Source organism: Bos indicus, chromosome 17 (genome assembly GCF_029378745.1).
Source record: "Bos indicus isolate NIAB-ARS_2022 breed Sahiwal x Tharparkar chromosome 17, NIAB-ARS_B.indTharparkar_mat_pri_1.0, whole genome shotgun sequence".
NCBI lineage: Eukaryota > Metazoa > Chordata > Mammalia > Artiodactyla > Bovidae > Bos > Bos indicus.
Window position 1 is genome coordinate 47,061,039 of NC_091776.1, and position 9,754 is coordinate 47,070,792.

The 9,754-nt window shown below is 43.0% G+C and overlaps 1 non-coding gene across 1 annotated transcript; it reads right to left on the reverse strand.

Annotated features, from left to right (window-relative positions):
• Nucleotides 1–727: 727 nt before the first annotated feature.
• Nucleotides 728–800, reverse strand: TRNAG-CCC (transfer RNA glycine (anticodon CCC)). The gene has a single exon. It is a non-coding gene; the product is annotated as a tRNA-Gly (tRNA).
• Nucleotides 801–9,754: the final 8,954 nt, after the last annotated feature.

Below are 9,754 nucleotides of genomic sequence, written 5' to 3' on the forward strand. Positions count from 1 at the left end.
CTAATAATTACACAGAACCCAGTCAATCTTTCAGCAATTGAAATGTTTAAGACTTTATTCTTCTGTAGGCTTGTGTTGAGTTCCCCATTTCCATTTAAGGCCTTTTAAAACATTTAGGCAAATAAATAAGTTATCTAAACAGTTTTTAAAAGAGCAATCTGTCGGGGCTTCCCTAGTGGCTCAGGGATAAAGAATCCACTTGCCCATGCAGGAAACACGGGTTCGATCCTTGATTCGGGAGGATCCCACATGCCACAGAGCAACTAAGCCAGTGCGCCACAACTGCTGAAGCCTGTGAGCCCTGAAGCCTGTGCTCCACAAGAGAAGCCGCACTGCAATGAAGAGTAGCCCCTGCTCGCCACTACTAGAGCAAAAGCCTGCCCTGCGCAGCACTGAAGATCCAACACAGCCAAAAATAAAAAATATAAACATATACATGTATATACATATGTGTGCACGCATGCTAAGTCGCTTCAGCCGTATCTGACTCTTTGTGACCTTACTGACTGTAGCGCGCCAGGCTCCTCTGTCCATCAGGATTCTCCAGCCAAGAATACAGGAGTGGATTGCCATCCCCTCCTCCAGGAGATATTCCCGACCCAAGGATCAAACCAGTGTCTCTTATGACTCCTACATTTTTTTAAAAATTTTATTTATTTATTTATACAACTGTGTTGAGTCATAGCTGTGGCAAGAGGGGTCTTTAATTGCAGCATGTAGGATCTAGTTCCCTGACCAGGGAATGAACCCAGGCCCTCTGCATTGGGAAAACAGAGTCCTAACCACTGGACCACCAGGGAAGTCCCCTGCATTTTTTTTTTTTTTGGCACCATATCACACAACTTGTGGGATATTAGCTCCCTGACCAGCGATAGAACCCAGGCTGCCAACGAAAGTTTCCAAGTACTGCAACTAAGAACAGACAAAGCCAAAAATAAAATTAATTAATTAATTAATTTTAAAAAAATGAAACTTTCTATAGGATACAATATACATACATAATATATATTTGCACAGATATCCTATTTTTTGCCTCTATGGAGGAAACTATACATGTGAAACTATATAAGCATGTGAAAGTATATATAGTGTATATACTGCCTGTATATGGAGCTATATATTATAGGTTATACAGGATATAATATTTATAAGAAAATGTCTCCTACTTTCCTCCCCTGTAAAGTATATATATGAAACTATGTTGTAAAGAAACTATATTTGTAATTCCCTGGTAGCTCAGATGGTAAAGAATCCACTTGCAGTGCAGGAGACCCAAGTTCAATCCCTGGGTTGGGAAGATCCCCTGGAGGAAGGCTTGGCAACCCACTCCAGTATTCTTGCCTGGAGAATCCCATAGACAGAAGAGCCTGGTAGGCTACTGTTCAGAGGGCTGCAAAGAGTCGGATATGACTGAACAAGTAACACACAGCATAGGAGATATATATACATGAATGTAGGATTTCCTGTTTTCCTCCGTGAATCATGAAGGCAGGACTTGGTTTTGCCCACTGCTAAATCTAAAGCATCTGAATCATGCTTTCTGTGCATCAAAAACTCAGTATTTGCTGAATGATTTATAACTAAGCTCTTCATTAGACTAGTTACAAGCATTTCAGTACAGTTTTACTTTTGAATACAATATGGGAGCCTTCATAATATTTTCTGAACTTTTGGTCTCTAACGTCTTAATCTGGCTCTGTAAAAAAAAAAAAAAAATCGTATTTCCATGTACAGTAAGTTCCCTAGGTACCCAACTAACACAATCAGCTATATAGTATTGTACTATAATAGGTTTATAATACTTTTCACACAAATAATACATTAAAAAATACAAAAAATAAACTTTGAAAATCTTACAGTGCAGTACCTGGAAAAGTACAGTAGTACAGTACAACCGCAGATGCTTCCTACTGGTACTACTACATCACTGCTGCTTTTATGTTTGCTTCTGGACATCCTGGGCTTGAAATAAAGACACTGCAGACTATGCTCTACCCAGTGCTGTACAGCGAAGGAAACAAAAGCACAACAACTTGTGGAAGATGCAAGCATGAGACATGTGAAGTTACTTGTGTGATGGGCATGTGAACACACATTCACATCTTTGAAAGTCACATCTTGAAGGTTCGTATATAACCTTCAAGGACTTACTGTGTGTGTGTGTATATATATATTCTAAATATATAAACGTAGATGATACATACATATAAAATATATAATATAAATATATATACATATACATTTACCATCATCACTTGAAATGTGTAAAATTTAGTGGTTTCCACCATACTCACAGGGTTTCTCTTGTGCCTCAGCTAGTAAAGAATCTGCCTGCAATGTGGGAGACCTGGGTTCAATCCCTGGGTTGGGAAGATCCCCTGAAAAAGGGAAAGGCTACCCACTCCAGTATTCTGGCCTGAAGAATTCCATGGACTGTACAGGCTATGGGGTTGCAAAGAGTTGGACATGACTGAGTAACTTTCACTTTCATTTCTTTTCACCATATTCACAGAATTATCCAACCATCACCACTGTCTCATGTTAGAACATGGCTATCGCCCCCAAAAGAAAGCCCCTACCCAGGAACGGTCACTCCCCGACCCCAGCCCTTGGCAACCACTATTTCATTTCTGCCCCGTGGATTTGCCTCTTCTGGATACTTCATGTAAATGGACTCATGCGATGACAGCCTTCCCTCACTGAGTGCAAGGTTTTCGAAGTTCAAGGTACGCGGAACCTCGGTGTAGGTGCCTCGTCCCTTTTCACGGCTGAGTCACCTTCCAGTGTGTGTGTCGGGTCGTCAGTGCAGGGACTCGGGGTTGTTCCCACCTTTGGGCCGTCGCAAATGACGCTGCTCTTAGTGTTCATGTACACGTGTGGGTGTGTGGCTTCGTTTCTCCTGACCTTTGGGCCGTCGCAAATGACGCTGCTCTTAGTGTTCATGTACACGTGTGGGTGTGTGGCTTCGTTTCTCCTGACCTTTGGGCCGTCGCAAATGATGCTGCTCTTAGTGTTCATGTACACGTGTGGATGTGTGGCTTCGTTTCTCCTGGACCCAACTAGTGGCACTGCTGGGTCATGTGGCCCCTCCGTTTAACGTTTGAGGAATGGCCAGATTGTTTCCATAGTGAGCGCCCTCCATCACGGTAACCACGGGCCTGCATGGATCTGACAGACACCGCTGAAAAGGAGTCAGAGTCGTCCTGCGTGCCCAGGGCCTGAGCGGACAGACTCCATCCTTTCTGGACAGAGACCCTTCCTCCCTCAGCTGATGACTGACAGCTCACCATCATCCCTTCCCAGCGAGTGCCCTGCAATCTCCAGGCTACAGAGAACTCCTGGCCCAAGATCACACTGCTCCACAGGGCCAGCCGGCATCTGGTGACCAGGACATGCCGGGGCCTGCAGACATGTCCTGTGCCCCTGTGTGGGATAACCTGCGGGGCCATCCCAGCCTCAGGGCTCCTGAGCGATGGCACAAGCTCTGAGTGGCAGGACTACAGCTCAGCTCAGCTCCGGCCTTCCCCCAATCTGGTGCTGTCTTCCCACAGAGCTGCTGTCCACGAACCTTCCACTGTGTAATGCATCGCCCCAACAGCCATCATTTGATTTCATGTCCTGTGGTTCTGGACCATCTGGCCAGTTCTCCTTGGGGCCAATCACACAATGAGTGAGTGGAATATTGATGGATCCATCTAGTGACACTAAATGCTCAAGGAGGGTGGGTAAGGCTGTACACTATTCAGCTTCCTGACCCTGGCCCCAGGTACAATGCAGGCCCTGCATCAGTGTGTCTGCTGAGCTGAGCAATGAAATTCCTGAACTCTTCACACTCAGCATCACCTGGACCTGTAGACAGCCCTTTTCCGAAATGTTTACTCTCCAGAAAGATTGACATCCTTTCAGCTTTCTGTAATTCTCATTCCCAATGTGTAAAATGGGGGGAAATAATAAGCCCTCCCTCGGAGCATCACAGAAGTCAACTCAGACAACAGGTTGCTGTGTGTTCAGTCAGTGCCTGGGATATAGCATGGCACCATGAATATTCTGTTACTCTTTCCAAAGCGAGGTCCACCTTAAGAGTTCATTTTTATGAAAATTCCTAAGCTGGGCTTTGTGTACCCAACAGAGAGATGCTCCATGTTCATGTAAATTTCAGTTCACTTGCTCAGCCTTTCCTCCTAAAGAGGGCTCACTGCTTGTGGTACATCTCACAGCACTGTCGACAGGATTGAATGTGCAACGGGCCTGGCACATAGTAATTGCTGAATACATCTTAGTACTATTATCAGTGTTTATAACTCTCCGTTTGATTTCTCTCTCTTATCTTTGCCCAGCACTGCTAAGATCCACCAGGTATCTGATGTCCAAAAGTTGACAAAGGCTTGGAAAAATAAAACTTGCAGGGCATGAAGCTGAGAGAAAACACACGTGGTTAACTGTCCATTAATCTCTGTCAATCTGTAGATGCAGACCTCAGACACGGGGAGAAAGGAAGAGACTATTTTTCTCTTAGCCACATGTTTTATATTAGAGATCTAGTAACTAATAAAAGTGCTCCCTAGAGGGGAAAGAAACAGGAGTGTCGTTCAGCTGATAGGTAAATACAAGCAAATTAAAAAAAAAAATCAGATCTGCTATTGAATTCCAGGCAATGTTAAAGACCCAAAACTAGGCTGTATTTCCTTTTACTTCACTGTCCGTGTTCACGGGGAGAATTTAGCATGGAGGAAATGTAATTGAGAAACAGAGGCCACTATTGATCTTTCCTGACATAATGATAAACATCACAGTTTATTCTAAATTAATGGCCCAAAGTTGACTTTTTTTCCTTCTCCTTTTAAATTTACTGATAACCGTGGTGATGGTGGGAATGAACATCAGATGCCTTGGTTACAGATCACAGTCAAGGACAGGTCTGGTGCTGGCTGTGGGATGTGGTAGATGATCCTCATGTTAGCAGCCAACCGGAAAATGCATTTTAAAAGATGTGCTAATGCTGAGTCGAATCTCTGGAAAGATACGGTAAATAAAATTAGGAAAATATCAATAGTAGAAATTAGATAGTAGGTGCATAGATATGTTGCGTGAGTTTTTCGACGTTTCTGTACGTTTAACATTTTTGTCATAAACTGTTGTGTATGAAAGTTCTGGTGCAGTAACCACATCGCCTCTTAATAATTTGTTGTAACAAATTCCCACCACTCACCTGGCTGGATAAATCAGCAAGTTTTTTAAACACCAAGTCATGGGGGTGCATGTGGCAAGGTTTTGGAACAGAAGATTAAATTTAGAACATTGCATACTGCCCTGTTTAGGGGTGGAGGATACTGATGTCTGCAACTTACTCCAAAGTGTATCCAAAAGATCAGCTGAATGGATGGCGAGATGGCTGCACTCCTAGGGTCAAATGAGAGGGGAGTGCTGTTGCGGGTGTTTTAATTTAGCTGATATTGGCGTTAAGTCATAGAGAGAGGAGAAGAAAGTCTACCAGCCTGCCATGGTGATTCAGGAGTCAGGAACACAGACCCGGGTTTTCACCTTGACCTTCCCATCTGTATATATGAGCACATGTCTTAAAATTTATGTGTGTATGTACAAATGTGTTTGGTCTCCTTTATTAAAGTAGATATATATAAGTATCCATATATATGTGTATCTACATTTTGCACATATGTTCTGTTTCCCCTCCTTAAATGGAAACTTTCTATTTCTGCGTTCTGCACCTTGGATCTTAACCATACATTTCCGGTAATGGTCCTCATTCTTTTGAATGCCTGCATGTATCGCTCTGAGTGGATGGAGCCCCACTTAGGCTATCATGTTGCAACTCATGTAGGTTGCTTCCAGTCTTTGGCTATGAGAAATATGCCACATGGATGTCATTCACACAAGGGAAAATCTAAGACAGGGTCCTCTTTTAGGGTCAAATGGTGTGCACATTTCAAAATTGTGATGATTTCAGCCTAATTATACTCACTATGGGTTGCAGCATGGCTCAGATGATAAAGAATCTGCCTAGAGACCAAGGTGGGAGACCAAGGTTCAATCCCTGGGTCTGGAAAATCCCCTGGAGAAGGGAAAGGCTCCCCACTCCAGTATTCTTCTCTGCAGAATTCCATGGATAAAGAAGCCTGGAGGGCTACAGTCTGTGGGGTCGCAAAGACTGGGACACAGTTGAAAAACTAACACATACATGGGTTGCAGCATTAATGGATGGACACATCCATCAGTGATATGTGAGAGCAGGCAAGATTCTCAATTGGTTGCCCAAGAGATCCTGGTACATAGAAAAGTTTGAGAGCTGTGATTTTTGGGGCCTGAGGAAAAGGATTCTCTTTGAACCTCATAATATTTATTTTTATCCAAGTCAACAAAAAACCAGTTAGAGCCATCAGAAACAAAGAATGGAAACTTTACTGGGAAAATCCAAGAGGACAGATGCCTCCGGACTACTTGGACCTCGGACCAGGATTGGTATGGGGGTATTTGTGTCCTAGTCTTATTTCAGTGGTACCCGGCATGTCTGCTGCGGTTCAGACCTGAGCCTCATCACTTCTTTGTCCATGTGATGGCAAAGCCACTCACTTCTCTCCTGTTTTCAAGTTGTCAAGTCAGATTGAGCTGACAGTCTCTTAGTTCCGTTTCCTGATTCTCAGAGGAGGAACTGTGGTCCAGCTCAGGTAAAACATTCCTTCCTGGTTCCATCAGCAGTTGTCTAGATGACAACTCATATTATCCCAACACGATTATTGATTACGTTCTGCTGCATCCATGTGGTTGAGGGATCTGCATGGACATTGCAGTTGGCAGTGTGCTTCACATTTATTTTCTCCATATTACCTGAAAAACCTGAAAAATAGGATAATTACAGGTTTTCCTGAGAGTACTTGGCATAGAGGCTGGCATACAGTAAATATTCAAAACTCAGAGCAATTATTCATCAGACCTCAGAGAACTTTTTGATTAAAATAGTATAATCAACACTTGTATACAATTGCCTCATGAACATAGAATATTCCAGTTATCTATTACTGAATAAAAAGCTACTCCCAAAGTCTAGTGGTTAAAAAAAAAAAAAAACAAGCATTTGTTTTGCTCATGACTTTGCAATTTGAGTGGAAGATGGTTGGACTGAATTGTCTCAGCTCTACATAGTATTGACTGTCATGACTCAATCAGGGCTGGAGAATCCATTTCCAAGAGGCTCACTCACCCTATATGGGTGGAACATGGTCTTGGCTCTTGATTGGGAGCTCTACAAGGCTTGTTGGCTGCAGGTATCTCTTCTAGAGTTTATTGAGCTTCCTCAGAGCACGGTGGTCTTGTGGTAGATTGGTCTATGATAAGGTGGTTGGCTTCCTCCAGAGTGAGTGTTCCAAGTTGCAAGGCTTCTTACCATGAAGTCCTAGAAGTCTCATTATTTCTACCATATTTATGGATCAAGCCAACCAATAAGGCTAGCTTATATTCAAGAGAAAGGGACTTTAATTCCATCACTCAACGGGAGGAGTAGCAAAGAATTTTCAGTCATTCCTTATCTATCCCACATGGACCAAGAAGTGATATGAGTACTAGGCTATAGTCTTTCTGCATTTGGGCACTTATTTAAGTCAGTGCATTTTGAAACCTTCCTATCTTCCATGCACAGATGTAAAAATTGGTCCCTGCCTTAGGTAACTGGGGAGTAAGTGGGGAGACAAAGCATACCTACTTGAAAAGATCTTTTGTTGCACACGCTATCAGTTCAGTTCAGTTCAGTTGCTCAGTCTTGTCTGACTCTTTGCGACCTCATAGACTGCAGCATGCCAGGCTTCTGTGTCCATCACCAGCTCCCAGAGCTTGCACAAACTCATGTCCATCAAGTCCGTGATGCCATCCAACCATCTCATCCTCTGTCGTCCCCCTCTCCTCCCGCCTTCAATCTTTCTCAGCATCAGGGTCTTTTCTAATGAATCACTTCCTCGCATCAGGTGGCCAAAGTATTGGAGTTTCAGCTTCAGCATCAGTCCTTCCAATGAATATTCAGTAATGATTTCCTTTAGGATGGACTGGTTGGATCTCCTTGCAGTCCAAGGGTCTTCTCCAACACCACAGTTCAAAAGCATCAATTCTTCAGTGCTCAGCTTTCTTTATAGTCCAACTCTCACATCCATGCATGACTACTGGAAAAACCATAGCCTTGACTAGACAGACCTTTGTTGGCAAAGTAATGTCTCTGCTTTTTAATATGCTGTCTAGGTTGATCATAGCTTTTCTTCCAAGGAGCAAGTGTCTTTTAATTTCATGGCTGCAGTCACCATCTGCAGTGATTTTGGAGCCCAGAAAATAAAGTCTCTGTTCCCATTGTTTCCCCATCTATTTGCCATGAAGTAATGGGACCAGATGCCATGATCTTCGTTTTTTGAATGCTGAGTTTTAAGCCAACATTTTCCACTCTCCTCTTTCACTTTCATCAAGAGGCTCTTTAGTTCTTCTTCGCTTTCTGCCATAAAGGTGGTTTCATCTGCGTATCTGAGGTTATTGATATTTCTCTGGGCAATCTTGATTCTAGCTTGGGTTTCATACAGCCCAGAATTTTGCATGATGTACTCCGCATAGAAGTTGAATAAGCAGGGTGACAATATACAGCCTTGACATACTCCTTTCCCAATTTAGAACCAGTGTGTTGTTCCATGTCTGGTTCTAACTGTTGCTTCTTGACCTTCATACAGGTTTTTCAGGAGGCAGGTAAGGTGATTGGGTATTCCCATCTTTTTAAGAATTTTGCATACTTTGTTGTGATCAACACAGTCAAAGGCTTTGGAGTAGTCAATAAAGCAGAAGTAGGTTGGAGCCTGGTGAGCTGCTGTCTATGGGGTCGCACAGAGTCGGACAAGACTGAATCGACTTAGCAGCAGCAGCAGCAGGTCTTTTTCTACTTTTTCTACTTTTTTCCTACTTTTTCTACTTTAAGGTGGCTTAAAACTCAACATTCAGAAAACTAAGATCATGGCATCCAGTCCCTTCACTTCATGGCAAATAGACAGGGAAACAATGGAAACAGGGACTTTATTTTTTGGATTCCAAAATCACTGTAGATAGTGACTGCCGCCATGAAATTAAAAGACGCTTGCTCCTTGGAAGAAAAGCTATGATCAACTTAGACAGTATATTAAAAAAAAAAAAAAAAAGCACAGGCATTACTTTGCCAACAAAGGTCTGTCTAGTAAAAGTTGTGGTTTTTCCAGTAGTCATGCATGGATGTGAGAGTTGGACTATAAAGAAAGCTGAGCACTGAAGAATTGATGCTTTTTAACTGTGGTGTTGGAGAAGACCCTTGGATTGCAAGGACATCCAACCAATCCATCCTAAAGGAAATCATTCTCGAATATTCATTGGAAGGACTGATGCTGAAGCTGAAACTCCAATCCTTTGGCCACCTGATGCGAAGAACTGACTCATTAGAAAAGACTCTGATGCTGGGAACGATTGAAGGTGGGAGGAGAAGAGGACGACAGAGGATGAGATGGTTGGATGGCACCACCTATTCAATGGACATGAGTTTGAACAAGCTCCAGGAGTTGGTGATAGACAGGGAAGCCTGGCATGCTGCAGTCCATGGGGTCGCAAATAGTTGGACATGACTGAGCAACTGAACTGAATTGAACTGAGATCTTTTTCTGGAATTCTCTTCCTTTTTTGATGATCCAATGGATGTTGGCAATTTGATCTCTGGTTTCTCTGCCTTTTCTAAATCCAGCTTGAACATCTG